The 15,577-nt window shown below is 38.4% G+C and overlaps 2 pseudogenes; both read left to right on the forward strand.

The window, feature by feature from the left end:
* Positions 1 to 836: 836 nt before the first annotated feature.
* On the forward strand, positions 837 to 1,320 carry LOC144376708 (stathmin pseudogene; annotated as a pseudogene).
* A 501-nt stretch (positions 1,321 to 1,821) lies between these two features.
* Positions 1,822 to 10,557, forward strand: LOC101961513 (adenosine receptor A2b pseudogene; annotated as a pseudogene).
* Positions 10,558 to 15,577: the final 5,020 nt, after the last annotated feature.

Here is a 15,577-nt window from a genome sequence, read left to right on the forward strand (position 1 = left end):
TATTGGTAATGATACTGCCAATTACCAGTGATGAGTTATGCTTCCTCACATGTTGAAGTATAACGTTAGAGAAACATGCTAAGGCAAGCATATAAAGCAGGGTTTACTTTATAACAGGTAGTGTAGACTTCTCTCAGGGAGGAGAAGAGTGCCAGAGTTGGTGTCCTGGTATCCCAAGAAGTGAGTGCATTGTGCCTCTTTTATGTCATAGGATTCCTTTGGTCTCCTGATCTCTTCCAATTATCTCTCTCCTTCCTAGGCTCAGGAGATGCTAAGATGGGATGGAGAAAAGTTAAGAAGCAGATGGGCTATAGGAGCCAAGATAGAGTGACATGGGCAGGAAGGGAGAATAATTAACAACTCCCTGTAGAGAGGGACAATCTCTGAAAACATGTTTGTGAAGAGTATATAGTGGCTTCATTCCAACCTTAAAGATAGGTTGGAACAGGGGCAGGTTATCTTGATAAGGGTGAAGGAAGGGCTCTGAAGGAGGCATTGCAATCCCTCCAGTCTCTGGATCTGACCCCTGCCTATCTGCCTGTCTAATTCTGGCTTCAGTAGTAAATGGCTAACCACAGATTCTCTTTTGCTGCTTTACAAGTGGTTGATGGATAAGAACTGTCCAGTTCAGTGCAGCCTCCACTTGCTTTATATGGCCACCCTATTGACATGGTCACATATGAGTTACCATTTGCATTCTGACTTGAACTTATTACTCAAGTAGTGGAACATAACCAAAGTGTGGAGAGTGTGTCCAGATGGCTTGGATTGAATGGGGCTTTCATTACCAGAGGATTGTATAGAACACACTGCCAGGCTCTTGTCTTGTATCCACCATGGCTTCTTCTGATCTCCAGGTGAAAGAACTGGAGAAGCATGCCTCAGGCCAGACGTTTGAGCTGATTCTCAGTCCTCAGTCAAAAGAATCCTTCCCAGATTTCCCCCCTTCCCCTCCAAAGAACAAGTATCTTTCTCTGGAGGAAATTCAGAAGAAATTAGAAGCTGAAGAAGAAAGATGCAAGTCCCATGAAACTGAGGTCTTGAAGCAGCTTGCTGAGAAATGACAGCATGAGAAAGAAGTGCTTCAGAAAGCAACAGAAGAAAATAACACTTCATTAAAATGGAAGAGAAACTGACCCACAAACAGAGGCTAACAAAGAGAACCAAGAGGCACAAGTGGCTGCCAAGCTGGAGCATTTTCAACAGAAGGATAAGCACATTGAAGAAGTGCAGAAGAGCAAAGAATCCAAAGACCCTGCTGATGAGACTGAAGCTGACCAATTTGTCCTGAGAACTGACTTTCTCCCTTCCCCTTCCTAAATAGCCAAAGAGAGTACTGACCAGTGTCATTTTATTTATTTTTTCCTCTTGACAAATATTCTAGAAGCTGGTGTAGGACTGTATAGGTAGATCCAGACTGTAAGATGTTTTTTAGGGGATAAAGGGGAGAAACTGAAAATGTTTTAATCTTTTTCTAAAGTGTTGATATTTTGAATGTAGCTATTTTTATTGCTTAATCTTTTCTACTTCAGTGCTCTGGGACTGCTGGGTCAATACTCTATTGGCTCTGTAAAAACGTGTTTGTGAAGAGTATTTAGTGGCTTCTTTCAAAGTGTTAGCTGCTGAATATCTATTCACTTTTCAATCCCAATTCTTTCCAAATCTTACTAGATGCTACTATACTTGGATGGTTAATAAGACTGCTCAGTACTTTTGGTTAAAAAAAAGTGGAGAAAAGAGATTGAAGAGACCAGATTAAATGAAAAATGGCCAGATCATCAGAAACAGCAAATACACACTGATTCCAGGAACATTGCCTCCATGGATTTGGTGGATGACCAGATGTGGGACATGGACCAGGACAGGTTGATGAGCAGACTCCTGAATCTGGGTGTGGGCACATTGTGCTCTCTGGTATATAGTTTTCCTATGCAATGTGCTCATTCATATAGGTAAAAAGCTCCATTTTGGACAGTGCTCTTTCTGGCTTTGTCCAAGGTGGCTCATGGTCTCCAAGGTTTTACAGACATTTATGAAGCTGGGCAAAGTGGCTTTGGTGAGGATTTAATAAATACTAGAGCTTTTGTTATAATCATTTATGAAATATAAAAATTTCTGTTTTAATCCCTTTAAATTTCGATTACAGATATTTGAAGGAAGATATTACCCTGCCATTTAAATGCTGCCTAAGTTGCATGTATAGTCAATTTGAAGGAACTGGCCAAATACTAAGATGACAGCTGTTACTTTTCTAACAAGTTTTCATATTATTATACAATTGTTTTGCTCACAGGAATGGTTTATAAACTCCAAAACATTAAATACAAAGTGTATTTCCTTACTAAGTTGGATTCTGTAATATAAAGGACACTGAGTTGTTTATCTTCTTATTATATGTCCATTCATTTTTCTCCTTTAAAAATCATTTGCTTTTTAAATTGTTTTGTCTCTCAAAACCTTTACCTAGGAGTATGACCTTAGTTTGTATATCCTTAACTAAATAAAATTGAGAGAAGGTCCAAACTGATTGCTTGCAATGAATGATTCAGTAAGACACAAAAATATTTCAAAATTAAGAAAGCCAAAGTTTTATAATTTTAGGCATATTTAATCAAAGGATTAATGCCAATATAAGAATTTTGGTCTATTTTATGTAATCACTGTTAGGCATTGCATTAAATTGAGTTATGTTTGAGTAAAGTGATAAAGATTGAAATGAAATTTTAAATAATGGCACAAGAACCAACAATGCAATCATATGTTAAAAGAGGAAAAAGACTTTTCTAATATAAGAAGTATTTATAAGCAGTTGATGGGTAAGAAGTATTATTAACAGAAATCATGCAAGGAATTTTATCTTTCACATCAAATGAAAAATCCAAATATTAATATTAATTAGTTAATATTAACTTCTCATATTCTAATAATCATGCAGCCAGAAAGAGGATCAGTTAAAAATATCATAAAGAATGCATGTGAACAACAGGTAATGTCTGCACTGTTAGCTTCATCTCCACAATATTTAACCATAGATCTTCTGGTACAATAGTTTCTAGAACAATGTATTAACACGTCCACATTATTAAATAAACTTTGGGGGAATGAGAATTCCAACTAAGTATTCTGGTTCTGAAGGGCTGTTGTCTTCTGCTTCCCCTTGTCTATTGTGAAAGATATACTCCAACTCCTCAGGAATAGGCTTTGAGTCCTCTATTACAGGTTCATGTTGCTGTAGGTCTAATGATGACAGCTTCCTCTCAGAAGGTGTTGTTGCCCTCAGCTGCTGTGGCATCTTATGTGAAGGCACATGCATCTTTGTTGAGGGAGGATGGATTGATATCTATTAAGTTAAAAAATGTTTGGGGAGGTAAACATTGATGTCAAGGAGCATCAGAAAAACTGTAAACATAAGAATAGACAAAAAGAAGGCATTTCTTCAATACAATTAAACATTAAAACAGAAGTAGCAAGTATCCTGATAGCTAAGCAATCTACTTTCCTTATAATTGGGCAGATAAAAGTACTATAATCTTGCCAAGGTTCTATTTTACTCCACGTTGGCCCAATGTCACCTCTCTTCCTCATCATTCCTTCTTTGCTTTTATCAAGATATTTTCAGTATTTGATTTTGATCTTTCTTGTGTCGGATGTCATGTTGGTCATTGAAATCACTAATTTTGACACAGATGGATTTTGGGGAACGTACTGGGGATTAAAAACAAGAGTGCTCAAACACTGAGTCACATCCACAGTCCTTTTTATTTTATTATTTTATTTTTATTTTGAAACTGGGTCTAATTTACTAGTCTGGATTTGAACTTGTGTTCCCCCTGCCTCATCCTTCTGAGCTACTGGTACTGCAGGCATGTGCCATTGGGCCCTGCTTGATTTTGTTTATTTTCCTGAGTAATTTTCTCGATTGTTAAGAAAATTATGAATTACAAAAATAACTCTTTAAAAGGATTGTAGTAACATTAATCTATCAAATGTTTCATAATGACAAAGTATTGCTTCAGAATAAAGTTTAAAAGGAGGGATTTCCAAAAACTCCGATGTAATCAACCTAGTATATGTCTGTGATTTCCCTCACACATATCTTTGGGAATTATTCTTCTCCACAAAAAAAAGACTTTGATATTAAAGAGAGAAATGGGTTAAAAGAATGCCACCTAACAAAAAGCAAAGGCAATGCAATCTAGCCTTCCCTGGTTTGAGTTAGTTAATTCACAGACTCTGATAATCTTTTATTACTTTTACACAAGAACTATGGAATGAAGGCATAAAATCAATCTCTGACAAACAATGTAGAAAACTACATAACTTTATAGTCATACTTTATATCCCATAAAGTAAATATATTTATTGTGCACAATGATTCTGAATGAGGATCACTTGTGTACAACATATGCAGATAACCTGTAAAACTTACTGGTGGTTTGTCATAAATTTCATACACCATATGAAATGCAAAAAACTTAATTATTTGTAATTGAGCTTACTGAATTTAATAAAACCCATTACACTGATTATCTTATGCCTCTGTGAGTTTCCATGGCTTCTTTAACTTGGTTTCCAAACCATCTTTCTAAGTACTTTAGAACTAAGAAACATATTTTAAAGAATCAATCCACATTGGAACTGCACTCATGTCTGAGATCTTGCTTTTTTAAAAAAAGCTCCATTATACTTTCTAAATCTAGAAAGCAGCAATAAGGTCTTCAGCTCTCATGATCTAAAAGGCAAGCTTATCTGGTTCCTGGTGTCCTTCAGTTTTTCCTTTATTCATCTACTCACTTGTTTCTCTTCCATCACCTCTGTCACAGTAGAACTACAAGATCCAATCCCAAAAGATGGGGAAGCCAGGTTCCTTTTACAAGTTGCATTAAAAGCTGGTGAAGGTATTCTCCATGGCACAGGCCCCTGCCAGATTTTTTTCATAAGGAGGATGGTCACTAAATCTGTTTCCTGTCTCACTTTTCAGTACCTGGACAGACATCTCAGGGTGCTGCCATGTGCCTTTTGGCACAGAAACAAGCTTGACAACTAGCTCACCAGCTCACGTTTTGCCCCCTTCCCTTTCAATCAGGGATGCTCCATTTAGGGACCAGGTACCATCATGCCTGCCATCTGGCCTGCTCAGCTTTTCCTCTGGGGTCCAGGAATGCGCCTGTCTTTCTTCTGTGGCTTCCCCATTTCTCCTCACCATTGACCTGGCAGCCAGGTGGGAAGAACACCAGGTGTCTCCTGGATGAGCTTGTGTGTGTGTGTGTGTGTGTGTGTGTGTGCGCGCGCGCGCGCGCGCGCGCGCGCCTGCGCACTTCCTACATTTCCTTTCCCTCTGGCAAGATTCCCAGTGAGGTTTTCAATAAAAGCAAGTTACCAAGTAAAGTTTCAAGCTTTGGGCAAAAAACACCTGGAGTCAAGGCTGAGCTCTGGTAGCCAGTGTGGTATCCAACCCAGCTTGGAGACCCCCATTCCACTAAGTTGGCAGCCCCAGAGCAACCAATGGAAAGTGTCAAAAGGCTCTGGGGAAACAAGCTCTTACCTGCAGATCCTTCAGACTCTGCAGTCCCATTGACATTTTCAGAGCGGCTTTCCAGCAAAGCAGCATCTTTTCATGGAATAATCAGTGATCACAAAACCAAATAACTTTCTCTCATCATCCTGATGCAACCTTTGTGGGAGATTGGCTCAGCAGCAGCCAGACTCCTAGGAGGAACAGGGGAGACATCTGGGCCTTTACTCTCCTGAACTGGAAGCTTTTCTCTGCAGCAGATCTCACCCACAGACCTGAATCTGTATGGCTTCCTTGGTTTCAGCCTGCTTTTCCTACTTGGCTCAACTAGGCTTTTATGTTCTCTGGACTCTAGCTCAGCTCTTGAGCCAATGGTCCCAGCTCCACCTTTTCCCTACCCACCTCCATGGAATCTACTCAGCTCTTGTACACTCTCCCCATCTTTCCTCCTCTACTCCATCCTTTTTCCCTGGGCCTTTTTACAATTGAACTTTTCTTTTCTTTTCTTACCCTCAAAGTATTTTGCATACTAATGTTATTCTGTATTCACAGACTTTCCTTTATTGTGGAGCAAGGAATGGCCATTGCACTGAGTTACATTGCCAAATAATGTTGAAATCACCTATCTTCTTACAACCCAAAGTTTTCCAACATGAACATTTGTAAAGTTACCTTCTTGCCTAAACACGATTATAGTTAGATTTAATCATGTAGTGTGTGGCATATCAATTCATAAAACCCATAATGCATGAATCGATAAATTGTTGACAGGAGGAAAAAGTGGATGACTTTTACTGTGAAATCTGGTTAAAACACACCATTATAGGCTTGTGCAATAATGTCTTAAATTTATCACGTACTTTCTCCATTTCACTTGCCTTTTTGTCTGGGAGATGGTTTGATTGTAATCACCTACCCAAATATTGTAATGTGATATTATATTCTGTATCCTAATACATTGGAGGGGAGAGGAAGAGGGAGAGAGAGAAAAAAAATGAAAGCGAAAGCAGTGGCATTATACATTACTAAAAAACTAGCGTGGTAACATGTTATAGCACCAAAATTATATAGTTATATATTTTTAATTGTAGATTATGTTTGTTGTATTTGATCAGAGGTAATTTTGACACCCTTTATCTTTTAAAAACTTCACCAAAATTTCAGGTAATATGCTCATTAATCAACAGGGAACTTTCAACTGCAATTAGGTTGATTTTTTCCAATAATTTGTTTGCTCACATTCCTACTCAAATTAACTCAGTTACAGCTATGGACTAAAATAATTCTAATTTATAATGTTTCAACACAGTCCAGTCAGCATTGCTAAAATGTTACACACTGTATAATTACTCAATTCATACCTGATGAAAATGTGGAACAGTTAGAGGCATTGCTTTTTTAAAATAGTGTTGCACTAAGACAAGCATTTTGGTAGAGGCGTCTCTGAGGCACCAGGTTCGATCCTAAGCACCACATAATAATAAAATAAAGACATTGTGTCCACCTAAAGCTAAAAAAAAAAAAATTTAAATATTTGGGTGGTTGGGATTGTGGCTCAGCAGTAGAGTGCTTGCCTAGTACATGTGGGGCACTGGTTTCAATCCTCAGCACCACATAAAAATAAATAAAATAGAGGTCTAAAAAAAAAGTATTTGGTGGGAAGAAGGGTTTAAGAGTCCCTGCAAAACTAATCCATTTGTAAGGCTGTCTTCCAAAGGAATTGCTTGTTGATAAATGTAAATTTCCAGGAACGTTTTAATTTTTATTTTCTTGGATACTTTTATGCATTCCCCACAACTGTCCAAAGTGGCCAGCTTCCCATTTTACAGAGAGAAAAAAAATAAATGAGTTTAGTCACATACTTTGTCCAGCATGTGTGTAGAATATGGGTTTGTGACTATTAATAGTAACAGAAAAATGCAGGATTCTTAATCTGTTTAGGCACAAATAAAACATATTTCATGTCTTTATACAATAAAACAAACACACAATCAGAAACCTTTTTAAGAAGAAAAGGTAAACAACCCATGCATACAAGTGGGAAGTGCTAGAAATGGGATACCAAACCATGTCTACTGGATTTGAAAACCCCTGATCCTTGGCAACTCTGTTCCTTGAGTCCAGCTCCAGTTGGAGTTAAACATGAGTGTGAAGCCTAATAGACACAGATCAATGTTTTTGAAATAATGACTGAAGGTGAAAAACCTTTGACTCTTGAGGCTGTTAAGTGCCGGTCATGATTTCCTAAGATCTCTTGCAGGCATCAGGGTTCGTTTGACACTGTTCTATCTAACACAAATGTGCAGGTTCCTGGAAAATCTTTTGCTTTTTCTATTCAAGCACTAAGCCTTCTTGTTTCTGTTTTTTCTTGCCTGAAAAGACATTGAGAAAAGAAACTGAAGCAGTTCTACTTCATGAGATAGAGAGAATCAGGAGAAAATTTTACATGGTAAGCATGGCTGGTTGGAAAAGAGGGAGGGTTCTGTGGGCATCATTCAGAAGGTGAACAGAGTTGGATGTTTATCCTATTGGCCCATATGAGTCATTGCTTTAGTATTTTCTGCTATTTATAGAAAACATAATCTATTCAAAGGGCCTGAGGGGGGTTGAGAGAGAGATTTAAATTTTTTATTAACATATTAATTGTTGCTTAGTCCATTTATTGATTAGGCTATTTGTTGTTGTTTTATTTATTTTTTTTCCATTTTTTTATTGATTGTTCAAAACATTACAGAGCTCATGATATATCATCTTTCATACATTTGACTCAATTGGGTTTTGAACTCCCCAAATACATAATGCAGACTCACTTCTGTTACATACTCACATTTTTACATAATGGCATATTAGTGACTGTTGTATTCTGCTACCTTTCCTATCCCCTACTATCCCCCCTCCCCTCCCCTCCCCTCCCATCTTCCCTCTCTACCTCCTCTGCTGTTGTTCAATTCTCTCCCCTTTTTCCCCCTCCCCCTTGTTTTTGTTTGTTTTGGGGGGTGTTAACATTTTTTTTGTATTAAAACAAATTTACAAATTTTAAAAGTCAGAGAACACAAAATAGATATTCACTAATTGCAGTTACTTTTGCAAAATATACAAAAACAAATAAATAAATGCAAAGGACCTAGAGCTTAGGAAAGTTCTGTGCAAGTGAGAGATCCTCACCCTTAAGCACAATAACTTCACAATTAATTCACCCCTGAAGGACTTGGCCACTTCCTTGTTTTTCTTTTAGTGTTTTTTGGTAAATACTGCAAGTGAAGGAAGTAAGTGATATAAACTGTAGTGTTCAGTGCTAAAATGTGAGCAGGAACCATATATTGTCAATCTCTGAACACCCCAGCACAGTGATTTTTAACTATTTCAGAACCAACGATTTATAAATTCAAGCTTTTAGACAGATTTGATGTAGCTAGTACAGTATTGTGAAAGCTTGAATTTGAATTTCCTATAGGTGGGACATCTCATTTTGCTATAACTACCAGTCTTCATATTATACTTCACCTGTCTACTCTCCACACTTATTTTGCCTTCCTCCTCAGGGACAGCACTTGAGTTTGTAATCCTGCTTTAGAGTGAGGTGATTGGGAAAAGGTAAATGAAGACCCTAGGTATAGTCATATATTAACTTGGGTAAAAGAGGCAGTTGTCTCAGAAATTACAATCTGACAGCTGGCTTCTCAATAGACTATAAATAAGACTGGTACATTCTGATTTCTCCTCAGAAAGCTCTGCCATAGAAGGAAATCACAGATAATCCATAGAAGATTTCTGCCATTTTCCTACATACATATATACATGTATATATTTCCTACATACATATATGTGGAGATTCATAGCAGCACAATGAATCTCCACATCATGTACAAGCACAAGACTGAGAACCTAATTAGAATAACATGGACCCATGTTTGCATAAATATGTCAAAATATTCTCTATTTTCATGTGTATCTAAAAAGAACAGGACGCGGCTAGAGGAGGCAGGACATGGCTAGAGAAGGCGCGGTCTGGTGCTCCAGCAGTGCAGCAGGACCCTGGTAGGAGACACCTGGGGCCGGCTGGCGGGTCATTGCCGCTGGAGACTCTGGACGCACTAATGTGGCGCTGGAACTCGCTGTCGCTGCGCTGTCGGTGGCGGGGAACATGCTGGTGTGCCTGTGAAACACGCTGCAGACTACCACCAACTACTTTCTGGTGTCCCTGGCGGCAGCCGACATGGCTGTGGGGCTGTTCACCATCCCCTTTGCCATCACCATCAGCCTGCGCTTCTGCACTGACTTCCACAGCTGCCTCTTTCTCGCCTGCTTTGTGCTTGTGCTCACTCAAAGTTCTATCTTCAGCCTCCTGGCGGTGGCCATCGACAGGTATCTGGCCATCCGCGTCCCGCTCAGGTATAAGAGTTTGATCACCGGGACCTGAGCAAGAGGAGTCCTCGCTGTGCTCTGGGTTCTTGCTTTTGGCATTGGATTGTCTCCATTCTGGGGTGGAACAGTAAAGACAGTGCCACCAACAACTGCACAGATCCCTGGGATGGAACCATGAATGAAAGCTGCTGCCTTGTGAAGTGTCTCTTTGAGAATGTGGTCCCCATGAGCTACTTCAACTTCTTTGGATGTGTCCTGCCTCCTACTGCTTATCATGCTGGTGATCTACATCAAGATCTTCCTGGTGGCCTGCAGGTAGCTGTAGCGCATGGAGCCGATGGACCACTCCAGGACTACCCTCCAGCGGGAGATCCATGTCTCCAAGTCCCTGGCTATGACTGTGGGGATCTTTGCTCTGTGTTGGCTACCAGTACATGTCATCAACTGTTTCACTCTTTTTCAGCCCGCCCAGGCTAAGGACAAGCCCAAGTGGGCAATGAACATGGCCATTCTCCTGTCACATGACAATTCAGTTATCAATCCCATGGTCTATGCCTATAGGAACCGAGACTTCCGCTATACTTTTCAAAAAATCATCTCCAGGTATCTGCCAGATGGATGGCAAGAGCAAGAATGGGCAGGCTGGGCCACAGCCTGCATTCAGTGTGGGCCTATGACCCAGGCTCTGGCTTCTTGGAGGCCAAAGCCTCCAAAGTGATAGGACACAATTGACGGATCCTCACTGTGAAAGACAGCTACACTTCACAAGCATCTGGGCTCTCTTCTGAGCACTTGTCTGGAGTTACCACATATTTACCTCTACTATTACATGCCATTAGTAGACTCCATGTGTCAACAAATGTATTTATGATTGTTCGGCTGCTCTTATTGTGTGGATGATGTAAAACTGTTGGAACTCAAGAGTGTGAGAATTTTCCTAAGCAAAATCATGTAATTGTGTATGTATATTCAGTGAAATAAAACTTTTATTTAAAAATGAAAAAAAAAAATAAAATTAAAAAAACATACTAATGGGGTACAGTGTAATATGTCAACACATGCACATAGAGTGCTCTGATCAAATTGGGATAATAATTTGTTTCCCTCACCATGTCATTTCTTTATGTTTGGAGTCTTAGAAATGCTCTCTTCTAGATCCTCATAATAAATACAAGTGCAGTATTGTGAGCTATAGTCATTACAGTGATACAAGAGAACAGAATTTATTCCTTCTATCTAAATGTGTTTTGGTACTAGTTATCCAATGTTTCTTTATCCTTCCCCACCATCTTGCAAGAATCTACTAGTCAGTATTCTGCATGTAGATAGACATGTTTATTTTTAGCTTTCATATATTAGAGAGAACATGTGGTACTTGTCTTGCTATGTCTGACTTATTTCACTTAAGATACTATCTTCCAGTCCCATCCAGTTTCCTACAAATTATAGAATTTCCTTCATCTTTATGGTGGAAAAATATTCCACTGTGTGTCCATTCATCAGTCAGTGGCAACATAGGTTAGTGTTTTATCTTGGCTGTTATAAATTAGGCCTCAGTCAACATTGGATTGGAAATGTCTTCGGTATGCTGATCTCATTTCCTTTGGATTTTATTCTTTTAGAATAGCTGGATCATGTGGTAGATCCACTTCTAGTTATTTCAGGACCCTCCATACTCTTCTGGATATAATTTACATTCCCAAATACAATGTGTAAATGTTATTTTTCTTCACATCCTTGCCAGCATTTAATTTTTTGTCTTTTTCATCATTGCCATTCTGATGGGGGTGAGATGATTTTTCATCAATACCAACCTAACTCTTGAGATAACTGCAGCCTCGCTGGTCTTTTTATATGGGTTCTTCCTTCCCCAATCCCTTCAACTATTGATACTAAGCTAATAGTTCATAAGCATTTTATTAGCATCTCTCCCCTACAGAAAAGCTCCTCACTTTTTGCACAAGCCTAGCTGTTCTGTAAGAATTTCCAAATCAATGTATTTATCGCCAACCTAGTTTTCCACTGTTCCCCAAAAGGATTTCTATCCTGTCATTATTATTTTTATTCTGCAATTTTCCTCAGTATTTTCCCTTCTCCAGTCCCCAGGAGTTTCTCTCTTCCATGACATAATGGTTGGACTCTGGAGACAAAGTGATATCATTTCAAATCTTAGGCCCATTTCTTTTCAGCTCAATGTTTTGGGGCAGGTTACTTATCAATCTGGTCTTAACTGTACCCATGAAATAGGCATAAAAATGCATCAACATCATCACAGAATTGTTGTCAGGATTAAACAAAACAAAGTGTATACAAATATGACCACTTATATACATACTTAGTAATATGAGTTTTCTTTCCACCTACAAATTTTGATGGGTCTGATGCAAATTCCACCTAAAATCTCACCTCTCACACAAAATTATCAAACATTTCAACCTTGCTTTACCCCCTCACTGAACACCAACAGTACATTATACAGCCCTTGATTTAGCATTAAATCACATGCTGTCTTACATTCCTTCCAAAGTAGTTTACCCTCTCAGTGTATCTCTGGGTCAATTATAAATTCTTTAATGATAGAGGACAACTTCTATAATATATGAGTTGTTCATCAATGCTTTGTGATCAAATAATTATATGATTACATCATTTATGACATAATAACACCAAGAGACATCCCAAATAATACATGGTGACTCTCATTTCTCTTTCCTTTCTCACTTCTTCACCTTTTCAGCTTTTCCTGTGGCCTGACTTAGGTTTCTCTGTCCTGGTTTCTGTCCCTAATCAGAACATTCTAGCCCATTTCCAGATTTCCAGATGTAGCATGGCAACAAGGCTGGATATAAGTGACTTTTTTTTTTTTGGTGCTATTATCAAAGCCTGGGCCTTGTGAATGCATGCTAGACAAGTGCTTTACCACTGAATTATGTCCCAAGACCATATGTGACTGTTTTTTAATATCCTTTATATTTTGGCTTTGCTACTATTCACTCAGAGTCAGGCAACAATTGCTTTGAAAAGAATTCTTTCTGGCATACCAAATACCAAGGCTTTAGGACAAATTACTGTTTCCTGATATAGAAATTTGAGTGAATCCTGGAGGACCTCCATTTTCTCAAATGTGAAATGAAAGCTTGGACTACAATATATCTAAGTTTTTTCCTTTGATCTTCAATATTCTTGACTATAATTTCAGTAATGGTAAACTACAGCTGTTTTGAGTACCTCATGGGCACCACCATGGTTTTTATAAAGTGCTATGAGCAATACATCTAAAGGAAACTTTAACATTATCCCCCAAATACAAACTGAGATGAGAGACCTCCATATAAACTTAATTTATTTGTAATTTTAAACTATGTTGTATTAATTTTCTTTTAACATAGGGCAGAGTTCTCTCACTTGAATGAAGATTTAAATAGTCAAAACACTTAGGTATTATAACACCATAAACTGCATGTTTACTGTTATAAAATGATTGCTGAGAAAGATCTTCCTGTTGCAGAATATGTCTGGACCCATATTTATGTCCTTCAATCATGACTGAGATGATTCCTACATGTAGGGGAATCTCTGTATTGCTTTGTCTGGGCCAACACTGTCTTGGGAAAGGGACAGCCACAGGTGGTAGGAGTAAGATTTGTCTGCAGATTACTCACAAGGACCTAGAGAGAGGTTACCTTTAATTTAATTTCTAAATATTTGTTCATAATGAGACCTTAGTTTTATATTCTTCTCCTAACATACTTTCTTATGTTTATTTCCTTATTCTCAGAACAACACAAAAATGTGTGATGATTATAAGCTAGTTGAGTGAAGCCCATGTAAGTTTCAGTATTCAGAAAGATTGGAGGTTGAGTAGGTATTTAGGATTTATGAAAAATGAATATTAGTAAGTGCATAAAAGTATTTAATTAATATAAATGACCAAGAGGTAGCTTGAATGTCACAGCTGAAATGTTTCTCCTTTTCATATAAGATTAGTGTAATAATAAGAGAGAAAATGCTTTGAATAATCAGCAATACTATAGACAATTGAACTGTGTTTTAGTATTCTTGCATCATTAGATTAATGACTCTACTTTGATTTTTGCCTCCCTGTATAAAATGGGAGCAAACAAAAGTATAAGTGCATCTGTGAGTGTGCTTATCAGTGGTGCCTCTCTTGAGATAATTTTATGAATGAACTTATTTTTACCTGTTTTAGTGAGCTTTTTCACTGCTGCAACTAAAAGGCCCAACCAGAAAAACTGTAGAAGATGAAAAGATTATTTGAGGACTCAGAATTTTAGAGGTCTCAGTCCATTGACCACTGGCTCCATTCCTCCAGGCTTGAGGTGACACTGAAATTCATGGTGAAAGAGTATATCATAGGTATTAAATATTCTTTTGTCTGTACACAATATTCATGCATACATTCTATTTTGATGAAAGATGGGAGCAATGGCACGTGTTTGTATTTCCAGCAGCTCGAGAGGCTGAGGCAGAAGGAGTATAAGTTTGAGGCCAATGTCAGTAACTTAGTAAGGCACTAAGCAACCTAGCAAGACCCTGTCTCAAAAAAAAAAAAAAAAAGTAAAGATCTGCGAGATGACTCAGTGGTAAAGCACCCCTGAGATTAATACATGGTACGGGTAGTACAGAGGAAATTTGGACACAAAAAGTCACTAGAAATGCAATAGTAAAAAAAAAGACCATGTGAAGATCCATCAAGAAAATCAAGAAGAGAGAATTCAGGAGGAGCTAAACTTGGCAGCATCCTAAATCTTGGGCTCTAGTCTTTAGAACTGTGAAAAAATAAATTACTGTGGTTTAAGCCACCCAGTCTATGGTATTTTGTTTAGGCATCCTCAGAAAATGATCAAACAAGTCATGATTCTCTGAGAGATGATAATCACATGAGAGCACTCATTGCTGCAGAAGTCATTTGATTCATTAGAGGAAAACTTTCCAAAAGAAAATTATCTATATAACTATATCCATTTCTTTATTAAATGACTTGACAGATTTTCTTTACTCTGATTCATAAAAAATGTGTCCTCAACCAAAGCAAGAAAAGATTCTGCATGAGTCCATCCCAGAATGCCTTTTTTACATTACCAACAGGTGAAGAAAGCCTCATGAGTGACAATCACAGACACTTGGAGAGCACCACTGATGCTTGCTCCAAGGAGCCTCTCCCTGAAGTTGAACTGGTGAATCTGCTAGAAGAACAACACCACAGTTATATAAGATAAGAGGAGACTCTCTTTCTGCATGAAAATCAAGTCTGGGCACACTCACCACACCAGCAGCAACATCTGATGCCTGTCTCCAGTCTTCACTGACATACTTTCCTTTACATGATTCTATACACAGACAGGAGGGAGCAGATGACCAAAACACACAATGACAGTGACATGGTACACATCTCTTTGCAGAGAGAGAAATTGTGATCACGAGCTAGCTGCTTGAACTGGACAAACTCTCTTAATGTGGAACCATGTTTTATCTGTGCAGTATGAAGACTTGGAAGAGCAATGGAGACAGGTGTTGATCAAGTTAGTCAGCTGAAATATGAGCTCTCCAAGAACTATGAGGTACTTTACATGGTTTCCATTGCTTTCAAAGAGAGTGAGACTAATCCCAGCTGTTCTAACCCTCTTAGGTTCAATGAATCCTTCAGTTTATCTCAAGGTTTGCTGCAGCTGAACA

Source organism: Ictidomys tridecemlineatus, chromosome 4 (genome assembly GCF_052094955.1).
Source record: "Ictidomys tridecemlineatus isolate mIctTri1 chromosome 4, mIctTri1.hap1, whole genome shotgun sequence".
Lineage (NCBI taxonomy): Eukaryota > Metazoa > Chordata > Mammalia > Rodentia > Sciuridae > Ictidomys > Ictidomys tridecemlineatus.